Raw genomic sequence first — 16,621 nt, forward strand, 5'->3', positions numbered from 1 at the left:
AAGCTGGAGTGTTTACATATCCATACCCCTCAGTCATTTGTTAAGGGCTTAGGACAAAGTGGAACACGAGGGGAGGTTCATACAAATTGGAAACGGCTCGGAGGGGCTATGCGTGAAGCACTGACATCATCAATCACCCCATGCTGCAAATCACTCTTTCAACCAAAGTTGTTATGAGAAGGGGAAGTGCCTTGCTTTTGAGAAACTGTTACTTTCCTTTCCCATTTTATGTGGAATTCTGTTCACAAGGGTCAGTTCAAAAGCCTGTCTTGCTGTTATGGTTTCCGTGTTCAGTATGAAACTCTATCACGGTTGAGTTTCAGGTCATGGACCAGATCCATGAGGATGTGCTGCTGATGGTGCATTTTGTGACAGGCTGTGACACATGGGTGTGGCAGTAGGGAGTTAAGTACCATTGGAGTAAGTGGGATTAGGGATTACGTGTCCGGAGGGCCTTTTTGGAAATTTCTATAAAGTTGGATGTTTCCATTTTAGTAAAGAAATCTCAAGATTGATAGGCTTGTTTAATTACCCTCACATGGAGTATAAACGATTAAATGATTTCCTAAATGAAGGGAGAGGGGAGATAGATAATGAAGAGGAAGAGGAAAAAGGGGAGAGGAAAAAGAAAAGGAGAAAGAAAAGGTGAAGAGGAAAAGAGGCCGAGCAGGAAGAGCTTTCTGGCCAGAAAGGTCTACAGCTTTCAACTTGAGCTAGAGTGAAGCCCCCAAGTTGCAAAACCCCACTGCTGCTTGGGTCAGATTAGAGCAGCTGGAAGGGGGGTAAAGGACACAGTCTCGCCAACATGAAGAAACCTTGCTCCCGGTCATCCTACACTAAATGGTACCAATTAATAGCTCTGCTCGAAGGCCACAAGCTGTTTTCTTTTTCTGGAAATTCCCTGATGGCCAAATCAACATTACAGACAGCTAGCACAGAGATAAATTCACTGTCTAAATATGTCAGCTAAGCCTGTTAACTAGGCTCCCAGCAGAACACAGAGCCTCTTTGATTACATTCTGTAATCCAACTGTCAGGAATACTCCAAGCTTCAAGTCTTCTGTCAATGTCTCTATCATTAGTCTTGAGGAAACTTTGCAATCCCAACAACACAAAGGCAACAGTTATATACAATTATTTGGTTCTGAAGGCCTGAACATTATCGAGCACATGCTTCTACTGAAAACGTTTTAGAATTAGTTTATAAGTATATAAGTGTATATTATTTATAAAAGGCTAATTTTTTCCCTCGTCTGTGTTTTCCCCCTTTTTACTTCTCCACATTCAAGCAAGTAGTAAGACCTGATTTCTCATGTCACGGAAGCGGAATATGATAGAAACAGAAATATCAGAAACGGTAATAGTCCACTGTATAGGATTAGCTGGGCAAGATTGGGGCTTGGAGAAAAAAAAGATCCTGCATCTTTTCATCATAGACTGAGCATCATGACAACTAATTGATACAGACAATTGTCTGGCTAAATGTAAATACCCTAAAGACTAAAGGTAACTCTGACAACTGCAGGCAAAAATAGGTGTCAGCTCATTAAAAATTTGGTGTGCAAAGGGGGAGTTGACAGTGAGACATAATTATTGATTTTGAAAATAATGATGGATTGAATGAGAAAAGAGTTAAAGATGATGTCAGAATGTTTTAAGATTTCTGTCCTGCCCCATCAACTTTATTCCTAAGTGAGTACAGAGTTGTCAATAGAAGAAAGAGAACAAGTACGGTCTTCTTGAAGATGGCTAACAACACTGAATTCTTTTCAATTCCCATAAAATACTCAGAAATGGTGAATAATGGACCTCAATCTTGCATTTTGAATTTATGAGAGATGTAAATAGTACCAGGAGTGGAAAAGATTATTTTAGCATCTAAGACCCTACCAGTTTGGGAAGATGGCAGCATGAGAGTAAACATTAAGATGAACTAGGAAAACAATATTTATTGGGTTTTGGACCTGCGATTCCTACATGCCAAAGTAAGTATTAATAATCTCTCTTTTTTTTTTTTCCTGATGAGCAGGTAACAAAATAGATTCTTACGGGATGAATTTTCAATCTCACATCTCTAGGAAGAATTCCCCCCTTTACTGCCAGAGGATAAAAGAGGGGTTTTCCCTTGAGTACCCCACTCATAAGGCAGAAAGATCATTTTTGCTTCCCCCTTGATAACTCTTCTCCACCCTCATGGCTGCCTTTATCTCCAGGATACAACATACATAGCTGTTTCAGCAGAGTGGGGGAGACTCGAGGTGCAAGCTAAATACAGGTAAGAGAGACTAAATGATCTTCCTTCATACAAGCAGCCTGACAAGAATTTAAAATATTGAACAACATCTCTGAGCCCTCCTTCTTGTCATCTTCCTTTATCCCTTGGAGACTGAGTTTGAAACTCTTGCACTTCCTGGCACTTCTTGCTAGACTTTTTTACTTGCACCCACAGGAGACTTTGCCCACAACTCATTTTCTCTCCTATTTCATTTGAGAATTTCTCATTAATCCACAGTGATCTGAGAGGAAATGGGAGCTTTTCTGTTGCTAGAAAGCCAAAGAACCAGATTGCAAATTCCTCAGGGACCATGTCTTACTCGCAATATCCCCATGAACCAGCACAGGGCTTGGCAAGCTTAGTTATTCTGTAACTGTTTGTTGAGTTAGCCAAACTGATTTAAAAAATACAAGCAGAAACTAGACTCAGATGTCACATATCATATAGCTGAAGAAAATCGAGCTATATACTGAAAGGTGGCCAAGTATTTTTGTAAGAAAAGCTGGTGTATAAATCCACTCCCTTTTAATGATCCTAATAAGAGTACTCTTTTACTGGGGAAGAAAGGATGTGCTTAGTACGCTGCTGTACAGGCTGGATGGGGCATCTCTGGCTATCTCCTATAGATGTGTGGAGTTATTATTTCAGAAAAAGGTGTGGAGACAACAACAGAGCCACTGGTGGAAACAGGAACAATGCCATTTCTTTCATATGAGCAACTGCAGTTTGTTGTTTCAAGGCATAGAATACACTGCATTAGTCTTGAGTCACAAAATTCTAAAATTTACTCAGATTCTCTTACTCCTCACCACTCGCCCCAGTGTGTCCCCAGCAGGGCAGATTTCTCGCATTATTTCAGTTCATTCTGACTAGCTGCTCTTAACCCAAGGGCCCTGTCACCATTTCCTTTCACTCTCTCAACCTTAAGAACATTCAGGCCAGAATGTGACACTTAATCTGTTGTTAAGTTCTCTGGTGGAATAAAGTTCTATGGCTAAAACTTGGTCCCTTCTCTTATTCCTATCTATTATTTTCTTCCTTTGTATAAATATTTCTTGAAATGCAAACTTTAATATTTTGGTATTTTAAACATCTCAACCTATTTCCACAAGCTTGCTCACATTGCTGAGTGTTATATTTATTCTGGGATCTGATGTTTAGTTTAAATCTCCCTTTGCTTAAATTAACATGATTTTGTGTCTCCTGGCAATATGCAGTTACCAGGCTAAGTAACTTCTCATCCTCCACAGTGTATGCAGCTTTCAAACTCTTGAATATAATTAGCATATCCCCTCTTAGTCACTATTTACTTAAGTTGTACATATTAGTTCTTTTAACATTTCTTCATAAGCCAAAAAGAAGGGCCTAGAGCTAATGGCAAGAGGAAAGTGTTCTCATCTGCTTCCTAAGGTAGAGGCAAATCAGCCAGGAATACTCCAATTAAAGTACGCCAGGTGCTGCCTTCTAAATGAAGTGTCTTCAGAGTACTGACCCTACTTTGGTGAAACTTAGAGAGATCACATCCAAAATGCTGATTTATTTAGATTTCCAAGGTCATCCAGGCATTTGTAAGCAAGCAGCCATTTAAAATTAAATAAATTTCCATGGCACATCTTTCCCTCACTTTTTCCCTTTCTCTCTTTCCTCCCCCGCATTCTCTCTCTCTCTCTTCCTCTCTCTCTCTCTCTCTCTCTCTCTCTCTCTCTCTCTCTCTCTCTCTCTCTCTCTTTCTCTCTCTCTCTCACACACACACACACACACACACACAGAGCTATTTATTTATATATAATCTTCCATTCTACCTTTTAGGAAATAGCATACAAATTCAAATTCATAAACACCAAAATACTTACTGGCTCACTACCGTGTTTCCCCGAAAATAAGACCAGGTCTTATATTAAGGTTTGCTCCAAAAGACGCATTAAGGCGTATACTCAGGGGATGTCATCCTGAAAAATCATGCTAGGGCTTATTTTCCGGTTAGGTCTTATTTTCAGGGAAACATGGTAAATAGAGCAGGCTTATTCTTGAAAATTCCCCAAGACATAACAACTACTCCCTTATTAGTAAAAGGCTTACTACCCCAATAATCATTATTATATCTGACTTTCTTTTTCTTTATTTGAGATACAGAAAATAGAATTTAGGAAACTTTAAATTTGAGTGTTTTATGACTTTAAAAATGTAAAATTCTGAGGATTATTATACATTAAGAAGTCGATGAATCAGAGAAGGATCCAAGATGGTGGAGTAAATAAATGCTGTGCTTGTTTCCTTCCACTACCATATTAAAACTACAACTATATTGTAGAACAATCAACCTGGAGGACCATCAGAAATCTAGCTGAACAGAAGTTTTATAACTAAGGACATAAAAGAGACACATCAAGACTGGTAGAAGAGGTGGGGATAAGAATGGGCTGGCCCCACCCAAGTGTGGTGGTTGAGAATGGGTAGAAATATCTCAGCTGTGGAGGTCACCCCTAAAGGAGTGAGGGATCCCAGACCCACACAAGTCTCCCCAGCCTGGAGTACTGGTGTTGGGAAGAGGAGCCCTTATAATATCTGCCTGTGAAAAACTGGGGACTCTAACCACCCTGATGGGATGGAAAGTTGAGGAAAACCCAGACATCTTAAAGAGCCTATGCAGGTTCTCACCCTGTCCTCTGGTGGAGGGATGATAGCTTGGAAGGTGTCAGAGACATCCAGGAAGAGACTGAGTTGTGGGGCTTTATGGAGAAGACTGAAGGGACAGTCACCATTTTCCCTGTGTAGAATTCTCCCGTGCAGCCTGTTGGCAGGCACCATTTTTCCTGTGTTGAGCCCTCCCCAATATGGCCAAATCTGAATCTGCATTGGCCTAGTGAACTCCACTCATTCCACTCTGCTGACTCCCTAAAACCCTGCCTCACACAACTCATGCAATGCCAGAGGCAATTTCCCGGGCAGCAGCCAGCTCCACCCATGTTGCACTCTTTCTTGGATAACTTTCAGGGGTCTGGCGGCCCCATGTGGCAGTGGCTGGCCTAGTGGGCCCTCAGTCTGTTGCTCAGTAGCTCCAAGCTCAGCACTGGCACCAAACCAGAATCTACATTAATTTGGTGAACACCTCTCATCCCATCCTGGTGACTCCCTGGAACTCTGCCTCACCCAACTGACATACCACATGTGGCTCTATCAATAGCTAAGCCTTACAGGAGCCGGAAGGCAGCAGCAGACCTTGGGATGTCCTAGGCTTTTTGCAAAGCTACAGCAGACATGGTACTGGTGGCAGCTATACTCAGTTCACAGCGTGGCCTTTCTTATTGCCTCTAGGTCTAGCACAGGCAATGACCAACTATGGATCACTTTGTAGCTCCTACAGGTAGCCCCAGCTAGCCAGTCACAGGCAGTGGTGGACCTGGGCCTGCACTAGAGCCCTTCCCAAGAGCCTTGAACCAAATACCTGGAGGTTGGCATCAGACCACAGCAGAGTACCACCCAGTTAGGTCTATAAGTGGCACATCCAAAGAGCAGTCCCAGCAGGCACCAGAGCCAACTAGGAAAAATCTCACTCCATGGGGTAAGCCCCATCCACCTCTGCACAGCCGGCCTTAAGCTTTAGATGTGGCCAAACACCACAGTCAGTCAATCTGAGGGTTGATCTCACTCACTGATATGCCAATAGCAATAAAGGCTCAACTATACTAGGAGGGCACACACAACCCACACAGCAAACTCTCCTGGAGCACCCAGTGCAGGTGACCAGGGAGACTGTGCCACTGGGCTCCACAGGGCACCTATTACATAACACCACCCAGCCAAGATTTGGGGAACCTAGCAGATCTACCTTATACATAAAAACAAACACACAGAGGCAGCCAAAATGAGAAAAAAAAAAGAAATAACATATAAGAACAGGAGACAAACCCATAGCTAACATCATACTCAATGGAGGAAAGCTAAAAGAGTTCTTACTATCAGAAAAAAAGACAAAGTTGCTCACTTTCACCACTTTTATTCAACATAATATTGGAAGTCCTAGCCACAGAAGTCAGAAAAGACAGAGAAATAAAGGCATCCAAATTGGCAAGGAAGAAGCAAAAGTGTCATTATTTGCAGATGACATGATAGTATATATAGAGAACCCTAAAGATTCCACCAAAAAACTATTAGAACTGATAAAGGAATTCAATAAAGTAGTAGGATTCAAAATTAATATTCAGAAATCGGTTGCATTCTTATACACCAATAATGAATTATCAGAAAGAGAAATTAAGAAAACAATTCCATTTACAATTGCATAAAAAAACAACAACCTAGGAATAAATTTAACCAAGGAGATAAAAGACCTGTACTCAGAAAACTATAAGACACTGAAGAAAGAAATTTAAAAAGATAGAAATAAGTGGAAGTATATGCTGTACTCACGCATAGGAAGGATTAACAGTGCTGAAATGTCCATACTACCCAAAGCAATCTATAGATTCAATGTAATCCCTATCAAAGTACCAATGACATTTTTCACAGAAGTAGAATAAATTATCTTAAATTTTGTATGGAACCACAAAAGACCGGGAATAGCCACAGCAATCTTGAGAAAGAAGAACAACATTGGAAGTATCATGTTACCTGAAAATGAAAACATAATGAACCCAAATCTATGGGACATAGCAAAAAGCAGTCCTAAGAGGAAAATTCATAGCCATATAGGCCTACCTCAGCAATCCATGTCTGGGTATTTATCTGAAGAAATCCAAAACACTAATTCAAAAAGATGTATGTACCCCTATGCTCACTGTAGCATTATTTACAATAGCCAAGATATGGAAGCAAGTACCCATCAACATACAATTGGATGAGATGTGGTACATATATACAATGGAATATTACTCGGCCATAAAAAAGAATGAAATCTTATCATCTGCAACAACATGGAGGACCTAGCGGATATTATGCTAAGTGAAATGAGACAGGCAAATACCATATGATCTCACCTTATATGTGGCATCTGAAGAACAAAATAAATGAACAAACAAAACAGAAACAGACTCAGAGATACAGAGAACAAACTGATGGTTACCAGAAGTGGGGGAGTGGACATTAGGGAGCTGGGTGAATAATGAAGGGATTAAGAAATACAAATTGGTAGTTACACAAAATAGTCACAGGGATGTAAGTACAGCATAGAGAATATAGTCAGTAATGTTGCAACAGTTATGTATAGTGCCATGTGTGTACTAGACTAATCGGGGGGAAATCACTGGATAAATTATATACATGTCTAACCACTATGCTGTACATTTGAAACTAATATAAAGTGATACTGAATGTCAACTGTAACTGAAAAAATTAATTAAAAAAATAAATAGTAAATAAAATTTAAAATTCCACCACTGTAGTAGCAACATTTCCAGTGCTCAACAGCTACATGAAACTAGTGACTACTGTATTAGATAGCACAGATATAGAACATTTTCCTCATGATAGACTGTTCTAGACAGGACTGCTTTAGAATGTTTCCAAATTATGCCTATTATAAATAACTCCTAAATTATTGTAAATAAACTTCATATGCCTATAAAAAATAGTTGATTTTTTTTCACTATTCTGAGACGAGTCTTATAACATCTCTGTAGACCATTACTTCACAGAAGTTAAGATGTATATGAAATGAGGTTGACATTCCCTTTACTCACATACATTTAAGTATTAACAAGCATTGGCCACCAACATATTAATTCTAAACACAAACACATATATAGATTAATGAAAAGCAAAGACGTTCAACTTGCATTACAGGGTATGTGTGTGTGTAGTGTGTTTGTGTGGGTCTGTGGTAGAAAAGGAGAGTGAAAGAGTGAGCAAAAGCAAGTTGTAAACTTCTACCTCTAAAAATAAAAGAAAAAAAGGCTGCAAATCAATGATCCCATTTGAAGTTTCCTGTACTAACTTCAAATGCGTAATACGTTTCTGTTCTTACAGTACATTTCATATTTTTCTTTTTTCCCCCTCAGGACAAACTCACCTGTTTCTGTTTTTGTTTCTTTCCCTACTTTTTTGCACACCATGCTCTATACAGACATGCTAAAAAAATGAAGCAAGAGAGGAACACAATAAATCTAGAAAAAAAAATGCCTGGGATGGTGTTTATATTTCCTGCCACGTCTCTTTCCAGAATCTTTGAAGTTTTTGTCAGCTTCACATCCTACCTGAGCAATCTTTTAGTGTTTGACAATGTTTCTGTCCAAAATCTGAAACCACTTCTCATCGCTACCTCTCATCACCCATCAAGGAATGGGTGAAGAGTGGCAAATGATCCATGATTGAAAGAAGGAAGGTGTGTGTGGGGGGGTGGAGGCAGTGGGGGCGTGCAGACAGAGTTGCCCGAAGCAGCACTTGTGGGAAATAAGAAGACAGGGAAAATAAATGTATTGAAGAGAATGGGGGCAGAGCAGAGAAATGATACAATGATGATTTTGAGCAGTCAGAGGAACAGGAATGAAAGAAGAGAGAGTACTCTGGAAAAAGAGGCATTTGACTATTAAGATACTTGAGCGGGAGAGAAGGAGTTGTTTATTTTGCTGTAGAAATGTTTCCTATTTGAATAGTAAGACACAACAGAGTGTGGATTATGCAAACTGGCCCCATGCCTTCTGTAGCCCCAAAGGGTGTAGTTAGAACTGAGAAACTGGAGGTGAGCACAATGCCAGGAAAAATTCACAACTGGCTTTGGCTTTAGGAATGAGCATGGGCCAAATGAAAAATGCCCTGGCATTATTTTACCTGTCTTCCAGAGAGATCCAACTCATTATGGTTTGCATTTTTCTTTTCATATACAAAAATCAGCGAGCTGACATAGTTTGAGCTCAGCATCCAACTGGAAGCTACCATCCACACATACTTTTCAGTCCTGGACAATGACATTTTGTTATTGTACTAACACTTAACCACTCCACCTACCTGGTCTCAGTTTTTAGAAAGCATTCTGCCATTCTGAATGCTACGCATGAAATCAGAATCCCCTATGTTTAGGCATCTGAAGAACTGTATTGATAATAGCTACTGCTCCATTGTAGGGACCAGCTCTGGTTTTGCTTGTCACTGGACCCCAGTGTGCATGTAGCACGATGCTGAATACTGGAGTGTTCCAGATATATTGCAGAGTGACTGTTGAATGAGCTACCACTTAATAAACATGTTCTAGGCACTATGTTAGGTGACTCAGACATTTCTTATTTAATTCACAATCCTGTTAAGATTGCTTACAGATAAGGAAACATAGGAATCCAGGGTTAGAGAGGACCCTTAAGGACCTTGCCCACATTTATAATGCTATTAAGAGAAAGTTGAGGTTTGTGAACCTTTGGAGCCCATGTTCCAACCAGGCATGAGTACGTTTATCATCAGAATGCCAGGAGATGCTAGAGTAGGCTGAGTTCTTAGCTCTCAGAATCTGCTCTATTTCTGTTTCTGAGTATGAAACTGAAGTGTTCAGAATGGGACACTTGGGGAATTTCCAAAGCAAAGCAGCTCAGTGATAGGTAAAATAAAAAGACAGCATTCAGTTTTTTATAAGGTTTTTTTCTTTTATCTTCTTTATTGAGATAATTAAATAAGGTAGGAAATAGGTTGGTATTTAAATGTTTAGCTACATCTACTTATTTATAAAGCACCCCCCGCCCCCACCACCACGTAATAGAAAGCCATTGGGGCACATAAATGCCAACAGCCAGCAAAGGAGCTACAGGAACACTGTAGAAAGGTATTGTATTAGGAAAGACTTACTGGGAGAAGTGAGTTTTCAGGAAGTTGAAAAACACAAGGGGAGAGAATCAGAGCTAAGAGAATGTAAAAGGGTGTGGCAATCCAGTCAGCCTGCCCGAAATAGAGGTCTCCACGCAGGAGAAATGAGCAGTGTGCTGTGACAGCACGATGTACACTAGTGTGTGAGAGGTGGCGTGAAGACTCTGAATTTGCTGTGTTCAGGTACCTCTGCAGCTCAATAAAGATACAGTGGAGGCTTCCAGCACTTACAAAGTGCTGAATAAAACTGGCGTTTTATATAATTTTCCCTCCCTCCTTCCTTCTTTCCTTCCTTCCTTCCTTCCTTCCATCCTTCCTTCCTTCCTTCCTTCCTTCCTTCCTTCCTTCCTTCCTTCCTTCCTTCCTTCCTTCCTTCCTTCCTTCCTTCCTTCCTTCTTTCCTCCCTCCCTCTTTCCTTCCCTTCCTCCCTCCCTCCCTCCCTCCCCCACTCCCTCCCTCCTTCCTGTCCTCCCTCTCTCCCTCCTTCCCTCCTTTCTTTCTTCTTTCCCACCCTCCTCCTTCCGTCCTTCCCTTCCTTCCCCTCTGGAGGAACCATGGTGTTTCCTCCATGGAATCCCACAGAAATTCAATTTGTTTAAAGTCCTTTCTTTATCAACACCCCTAATGCTTGGTACAAATTTCTTGGCACCGAGTCCTAACATGTATTGGATAAGCTGCCCTGTGAATTGCTGTGAGAGTGAAGATGGTCCTTCAAGTTTGTCAAAGAGTCATTATCAATCCTGAATAACTAACTGACAGTGGCTTCTGGGGACATGATGTTGAGGATTTGGGAGCAGAGTCTGGACTCAGAGGGAAAGAGTGGCAGTGTCTGTGAGGGCAGGAGAAGGGAATGTGTACCACATACATGGACCCACACCTGCCTTGGGGTCTCCTGTAGTAACTTGAGTTTTCGTGGGTATGAAGAAATGTACTGTAAATGCAGTATGTGGGTTGAAAGCTAGTGATTTCCTGGGCTTGAATGTAGTTGGTACCACTTAGGAAATTAGGAAGGAATGCTTATTTTAGAGTAGAGATAATGAGCCTGATTCTTGACATGGTTGGTATCAAGGTTTCTCAGAATATCCTGGGGGTTGCATTCCATAGGCACTCAGAAATATAGAGTCGCTAAGAGACTGGGACTAAATGTGTGTTAAATGCGTAATATCGTACATATTGGTGGTAATTCAAACCACTGTAGTAGAGACTACAGAACATTTGTGTGATGTACAATGATGTCATAAAGCAAGACTCACTGTCTCACTTCATTTTTATTATCCCAGGGGTGTGGGGAAGAAGAGGCAAAGAGGAAAAACTGGAAAAAAAAAGAGAAAAAAAAATGTACTTAGAGGAGTCCTTTGGAATAAGATAGAAGTAAAAACTCCAACAGGTATTGATTGTTTTCTAGCCTATTTCCTAAGAAAGGGGGTGAGGCAGAAATAAGAATTGCTGGTCAGATGGAGCAATAATTAAGATCTTTCCCCATTGTCATCAGAACCGTAGCGGTATTACGAGCTCGACCTGTCATTAGCAATTCTGCCATGGCTGAGGATTAAATATCAAGAGATATGAGAGCAGCAGTTGCTGTTTTCAAGAGTCACATAAATCAGTTGGCATTTTGCAAGCGAATGTGTTAAACTCAGCAGGACAATTGCACCATGGAAGGATTGCTAGGCATAGTTTTGTGGCTGTCACAGAAGCCTGTGAAAAATAATTAAAACAAAGTAGACTATAACCCCATCTGGCCCTCCACCCTTTTATTACAGGCCCTGATGTTGCAGTGACCTCATTTGGGCTCACCCCCAAATCCCAGCCTGACTTCTTCAGCTAGTCTCACTGCTGAAGAAGCTGTTTGATCCAATCTAGGAAATTGTTCTTGCTTAAAGTCAGTACATAAGTGATGAAAAGTGGGGGTAGGTCAGAAAAGGAAATGGTTTAAGCATGAACTAAAGTGATGTTCTTACAGTATGGAGGTATCTCAAAAAAACTGAAAATGGAACTACCTTATGACCTAGCAATTCCACTCCTAGGTATCTAACTGGAGAAATCCAAAACTCTAATTCAAAAAAATTTATGTACTCCTATGTTTATTGCAGTACTATACACAATAGCCAAAACATGGAAACAACCGAAATGCCCATCGGTAGACGACTAGATTAAGAAACTGAGGTACATTTATACAATGGAGTATTACGCAGCCATAAAGAAGAACGAAATCTTACTATTTCCAACAATATGGATGGACTTAGAGAACATTATGCTAAGTGAAATAAGTCAGATAGAGAAAGACAAATACCATATGATCTCACTTATATGTGGAATCTAAAGAAAAGAATAAATGAAGGAACTAATCAGAAACAGTCTCAGAGACATAGAGGAAAAACAAGGGTTGCTAGATGGGAGGGGGGAGGGGATGAGGGAGAGGTGAGGGGATTAGGAAGCATAATTGGTAACCACAAGATTGCCACGGGGATAAGAAAGTCAATTTGGGGAATGTAATTAATAATTTTGTAAAGATTCTGTAGGGTATCAGATGGACATGTGTCCCATTAGGGAGACCACCTCAGGGATGATGTAGATGCCTGATCACTGCACTGTACACCTGAAGCTGAACAATAATGAATGCCAATTATAAAATTATATATATATATAATTGTATAAAATATTATATATAAAATTGTATACAAAAATATAAAATATTATATATATAATTATATATATACATATATATATAATTATATATATAGTTACAAGAAGCAGAGGAATAGAGACAGTGGAAATGTAATGGATGTGTGCGATGTCAGAGGGTAGTAGATTGGGGTAGGAGTGTTCTCACTTTGTGTGGGATATAAATGATAAATGTCTATTACATTGTTTCGTACACCTGAAACTAATAATAAAAAAAAGACCAAAAAAAATAAAGTGATGTTCTTAGAATGTTCCCATCTAACATAAGGTGGGCAGCCTTTGGTTGCTCAGGGGTCAACACAAATAATAGTAAGGAGTCCGGCGATTTGTTTCTTGTTCTTAGACCAAAATATATGAAATAGGAATCACCACCACCGACATTCAGTTTTGGTTACAGCCCTCTCTGCATACCAGCACTCCTCAATCCTGAAGCAGATGGATCCCAGGGGGAGTGAGGGTCCCAGCTGCAGTGCTGGGAATACACACACATGGAGGCAGGGTGGGAGAGACCAGGAGTGAGCTCAGGTCTGCTCATGAAAGCAGTCACTCTCTCAGCCTGGGCTTATGCACTCCTGGAAGGCTGCAGGGCCAGTGGGCCAAAGCTTAATAGGAAAACAGCAGCGATTTTTCTCCACTGCTATTTATGTTTCAAGCGCGTGACAGGCTGTCAGTGTAAAGTGAGGGTCGCTAAATTTACTGCCTTTCAGATTACTGCCACAGTCCCTGACTTGACAAGTCATTTCACTTAAAAAGCACTGCATGAGGGTGTTTCCTCCACTTCTTTTTAAACAAAAACAAAGGGAGAGAAAAAGGCCACTACAGAGGTTTAAATGCTTGAAATGAAGAAAACTCCCAAAACTGTCTTAGCCTAATGGGAGGGTCCTACTTTCACAAACTCCCTTCTAAAGTGGCAAGTGAGGTGAAGGGATACCCCAAAGCTCTTGGTTTGACTGATTTGTGGACTGAATGATATTTTTAGGGGGTGGTAATACAGTGAGTTTTTATACTATACTTGCTGAAATTGAATGCTTAAAGGACATTCGAGTGGAGATTCCTTCTAGACAATTAGATCTAAATGAAGAATAAAACTACTGATTTTTTAAAACTTTATCCTTATCTATTCATATATTTTCTGAGGTGTTTAGAAACCAAAGAAGATAACTATAGACAAAAAGACAAAATTAACCATCTAGGGAGTAAAGGGCATAGAGATGGGGTACCTCTGAATGCTAAATAAGATTAACAATTCAAAATACAATTTTTTTAGTATAATAAAGGCTTAAATACTTAAAATATATATGCAAGTTGATTGTGATCTGAACAGTAGTGCATGGCTTCTGAGTACCATTATAAAGAGTAATTTGGCAAGTATCAATTGCTACCATGTACCAGACAACAATTTAAACTGTAAGTACAAGAAATATAGGAAGTAGAAGAAAGATATTCCTAATTCTTATAAAACTTACATTCTCATCAGGGATAAATGCAGTGAAACAGCTCTGGAAGGCCTTGACTTTATTTCATGTGAGTGGTAAATGGATTAAATGATTCGGGAATTATACTTGAGCTTTGTCTAATAGTGTCTATTAAAAACTACTAATCATATTTCCTCAATGCCTTTAAGTGCTACTCCTATTTACAAACTGGTTTGTTTCTTTTTTTTTTTATTTAATTTATTAGTTTCAGGTGTACAAGACAAGGTAATACTTAGACGTTCATCATTTATATCCCTCACACTGTGAACCCCCCTCCCCTCATCGACTATCCCTCCGACCTCGCACTGAGCCATCACATTATATATATAAAATTATAGTTGGCATTCATTACTGTTTAGCTTCTGGTGTACAATGCCATGATCAGGCATCCACAATATCCCTGAGGTGGTCTCCCAAATAAGACGCATGTCCATCGGATACCCAACAAAATCTTTACAACATTATTGAATACGTTCCCCAAATTAATTTTCAAAAAACCCTGAGGCCATCTTGTGGTTACCAGCTGCTTCCTAATCCCTTCACCTTTCCCCTTATCTTAACCCCCCCACCCCCCCGCACACCCGCCCATCTAACAACTCTCGATTTTTTCTTTGTGTTCTCAAAACTGTTTCTGATTAGTTCATTCACTTATTCTTTTCTTTAGATTCCGCATATAAGTGAGTGAAATAAGTCTTTCTGACTTATTTCACTTAACATAATGTTCTCTAGATCCATCCATGTTGTTGCTGGTTTGTTTCTTGATTGTATTTCTTGATTCTATTTGTCTCTTGCTGGGCCAGTCTCTTACTATTTTAATTACATTAGCTTTTTAATACATTTTAATTAAGGATATAAATAGTCATTTCTCAGAATTCTCCTGATTGGTACCATATATATACATATATATATACATATATATATATATATATATATATGTATTTGTATATGTAATATGTAAATATATATATACATATTTTTCAGATGAACTTTAGAATAATCTTCCAAATCAAACAAAGACAGATATTCAGTCTTATGTTCAGGTTTATATTGGATTTAGAGGTTAATTAGGGACAGATAGCTTTATAATCTTTATTCTTTCAACCAAGAATAAAATATTTAGGTCTTCTTTATTTGTCCATCAATTGTTTATTTTTCTTATTAAATCCTGATAATTATGCATTAAACTTATTCTGATATATTTTACATATTTTTTATTTCTAGTGAATAGAGTCCTTAGCCATTATCTAACTGGTATTAGTCATATTTAGAAAAAAACATAGTTTTGTATGTCAATACCATAAGTAGCTACCTATTGAATTATCAGTTTCTCTTATTGTTGCTAAAATAGTGTTGAAACAACAGGCTATACCATTTTGGGGAAAAAAAATACCCTCATTTTATTAAATACCCAAACAAATTCAGATGGATCAAGGGATTCAAAATTATAAGTTAAACTATAAGAATACTGAAAGAAAAGACAATAGTTTGATAACACTAAAGAAGGTAATATCTTTATAAGCAAGTCATGAAACACAGAAATCATAACAAAAGAAGAATTTATTAGTTTGACTACATAAAAAGTAAAAATTTCTCCGCAGTACAAAACCTTCACCAACAATCTTAATACATAAATAGACGAAAAATGCATTTATAATATATGTGACATAAAAGGGCCAAAATCCTTAAAACATTTAATTATACGTCAGGAGGTTGGTCTGACCACTTTGGGAGATAGTTTGATAATATCTGCTAAAGTTGACGATGTTCATATAGCCCAGCAATCCCATTATGCAGAGGGTAAATTAATTGCTGCATATTGATATATTAGGATACCATACAGCAAAGAAAATGAATAGATGACAGCTAGAAGTGGCAACATGGACAATCTCGCAAACATCATGTTGTGTGAAATTAATAAAACAGAATAAATGCAATATAAATCCCCTCATCTGAAAATTATAGACAAGGAAAACTAATCTATATTTTCCAGGAATGCTATATAGTTGGAAAATGATAAAGCCAAGCAAGAAAATTATCCTGAAATAGTTAGCATCATTATACCTAGTATTTATTAAGTGCTTACTATGTGTCATACTTTTTATATAAATGTATTTACTTAAGAATATTTAATTTAGGGGCAACCTGTTTGGGGGCCCCTCCCATTCCAAGAGCTGTGACTCTTTACTGTTTACTTTTAATAAACTATCCTCTTTTGCAAAAAAAAAAAGAAAAAGAAAAAAAAATATTTAATTTATGTAATGTAATGACATCTACTCATTAAAAAGATATATTGGCTATAGAATACTATGTATAGTATATTCTGCTTTGTCTTTGAAAAGTTGTGTACACACATAAATGCATATATTCATATACATGCTTTATAAAACATTTGCATATATAT

At 38.8% G+C, this 16,621-nt stretch overlaps 1 protein-coding gene across 4 annotated transcripts in view; it reads right to left on the bottom strand.

Moving 5' to 3' along the window:
- The window catches only part of LSAMP (limbic system associated membrane protein), a 1,158,269-nt gene that overhangs the window by 46,807 nt on the left and 1,094,841 nt on the right, over positions 1–16,621 (bottom strand). The gene's annotated exons all lie outside the window — the stretch shown is intronic.

Source organism: Rhinolophus hipposideros (genome assembly GCF_964194185.1).
Source record: "Rhinolophus hipposideros genome assembly, chromosome: 2".
In the NCBI taxonomy this organism is placed as follows: domain Eukaryota; kingdom Metazoa; phylum Chordata; class Mammalia; order Chiroptera; family Rhinolophidae; genus Rhinolophus; species Rhinolophus hipposideros.